The sequence below is a fragment of the Sinocyclocheilus rhinocerous genome, unplaced genomic scaffold (assembly GCF_001515625.1).
Source record: "Sinocyclocheilus rhinocerous isolate Xijiao unplaced genomic scaffold, SAMN03320098_v1.1 scaffold955, whole genome shotgun sequence".
NCBI lineage: Eukaryota > Metazoa > Chordata > Actinopteri > Cypriniformes > Cyprinidae > Sinocyclocheilus > Sinocyclocheilus rhinocerous.
In genome coordinates, this window is record NW_015646369.1 from 656,001 (window position 1) to 658,685 (window position 2,685).

General features: G+C 40.1%; 1 long non-coding RNA gene across 1 annotated transcript in view; it reads left to right on the top strand.

Moving 5' to 3' along the window:
* Positions 1 to 1,203: 1,203 nt before the first annotated feature.
* The window catches only part of LOC107707666 (uncharacterized), a 27,465-nt gene continuing 25,983 nt past the window's right edge, over positions 1,204 to 2,685 (top strand). Inside the window, exon 1 of the long non-coding RNA XR_001636285.1 lies at positions 1,204 to 1,215. This is a non-coding gene — a long non-coding RNA (uncharacterized LOC107707666). The remainder of the gene's footprint in view (positions 1,216 to 2,685) is intronic.

Genomic DNA, 2,685 nt, shown 5'->3' on the forward strand with positions numbered 1-2,685 from the left:
GGGAGAGTAGACTACAATGCCGGCTGTTCTGACTCACAGTTCTGTAAGTACGTTTTCATATTTAAAGGATTTGCCACTGATGATTCAAATGCGAGTTTTGAGCAGTGTAGAGTAGCGCTTGTTGTTTGTCATTCATTTCTCCGATCACAAATTCAGACATGGTTTTATGTTTTCAGATGGAGCGATGCAACGCGTATGCAACGCGTAAAAAGACAGTATAAGTAATTATAATCAGTAATTATGTCCCCACTGGATGCAACAAATGTCTCGTTTATAATTGGTTTTTATTGGTTTTGTCTCGTCATGCCGGGACATGGCATCACAGTATGGTGAGGGGCGTAACATTTCCGTCACACGCTTGAGGTATTCGGCCAATCACAACGCACTGGATTGCTGGCCAATCATAGCACACCTTGCTTTTCAGACCGATGAGCTTTGTAAAAATAGACGCGTTTCAGAAAGGCGGGGCATAGAGGAGAAACAATAATGTACAGTATGTGGATAATAATGTGTTTTTTAAACCTTAAATCACATAAACACATTTCAGTACACCAAATACACCAAATAATGTTCTTTTTAGCAACATCATATGACCCCTTTAATATTCTCCACACAGCAACATTCATATGTGTTTAGTCAGCTATGCATAAGCCTATGTAAAATACGGGATAAATCGAATGCGCATTGATTTGATACGGGACGCATCATTTTACCTTTATATGGGACAATACTGTATTTTACAGGATAGATGGCACTGTGACCTCAGGATGCCTAGTGACATGAAATCCTGTCAGATTTGACTATAAACCAAACAAGACAAAGCCAAATGTTGTGGTTTTAATTGGTCTGTTGTATGGGACCATTTTGAGAACTTGGAAAACAACATTGTGAGGTGGATGATTTGTTATCAACAACTGCCATATAACACCTCAATGTTGTGACACTTGTGCTGCAAACACCCTTAAGTAGATGATGGGCATACATCTGTGGTGGCGGTGAAGCATCTGGTGTACATAGACAAGGTGTGTATAAAATCCATCACATTAAATCTTCTGGGCCTCTAACTGAAAAAACTGCATACAATTTTAAACCCTCAAAGCCCAAAACGTTTTGACCAGCAGATGTCGCCAGAGTGTGGTGTTTCTAATGCTTCAAAACAGTGTATCATTTTGCAAAGCAGTTGGTTCAGTTGAATCACAGCTTTGAAAAAGGTTTGTTTCTCCCATCTCTACCAGTCTGACAGCAACAATTCAAAGAGGTTGTGGCCAGTGTGAGTGGAATCTGTGAGGAATTCACCTGCCCTCTTCCTCACTCACAAAGAGCAAGTGTTCTGGAGAGAGGGTGGGCAGGGGAGCGCCAATGATCCTCTCAGTAGTCTGGATTGTCCGCTGTAGACTTCTGATGTCTCATTTGGTAGCTGAACCAAACCAGCTAGTTGTAGATGAACACAGAACAGACTCAGTGATGGCCGAGTAGCATTGGGTGAGCAGCTCCTGGGGCAGGTTGAACTTTATTTGGTAAAGAAAGTACAATCTCTGCTGGGCCTTTTTCACAATGAACTCTCACTTCAGGTCCTGCGAGATGGCAGAGCCCAGGAACCTGAAGGACTGTCTTGCAACTACAACGTTGTCCATGATGGTGCTGGGAGGTTTCTCTCGAAGCTTCTCCACATTTTCACCACATTAGTCTATGAGAGAGAAGACTGACTGACCACATTTTGTTTGCATAAAATCAAAATGATCCAGATTCTCCTGTAAATGTGTTCTTGTGAAGCAAGAGGTCAGAGAATCTGTGACTTTGTGTCTGTCTCTGGAAGACAACGACAGTGAGCTGTGACTTTGAGTACAGTGCACATACGGGGACGTGGTGATGGAAATAAAGTGAGATGGCAGGAAAAAATCTATGTCAGCGCTTTTGCGTGCACTCACAAAACTTCTGCTTTTTCTCAGAAAAGTATATTTTCCCCCATGGAAAAATTTGTGTTCTCTTGCAAAAAGTTCTGTGAGCAGTGTTGCCAGATTGGATGGACGATTTCCAGCCCAAAAGCTCACAAAAACTCGCCCAAAAACCGCCCAAAACTTTAACTGTCAAAATAATGTGATGGAATATGTAAATTAAGGAGTTAAAATGGCCCTTATTAACCTTGAAACAAAATAATGACGTCAAAATAATATAACATTAGATAAATATCCCAGGTAAACGGATCAAATCGGGGCAAATAGCCTACATTAAAGAGAATTAGGCTACCGAACATGAATAAAATATGAAAGCAGACAATGTCAAAACGGCAATCAAGAAATTAACCGATATCCTCGAAACAACACATGCATCATTTTCAATGTCAGCAGTCAGAATAACCCAATTTAAATGCAAAACGTGCCCAATATAAGTAATAGGAAAAAGCAGCGTAATTAGCAGGTATTTCACACTTGTTCATGCACACACTATGACAGTCAAAACGGTGTCATTCATTGAAACATACTGCATTATAATCCGACAATTAAAAAATAAAATAAAAACAACAATAATGCGCTTACCTTCGTGTCGCTGTATAATTTTACACAGAACTAGAGAAAGCCTCTTGTTAAATTCCTATTGTAGAACATAATACAGAACTTTGCACAGTCAAAACTAATCAAGTCTAGCAGTTTTCAAGGATTTATCAATCTGGACCGTTTAAAAGAT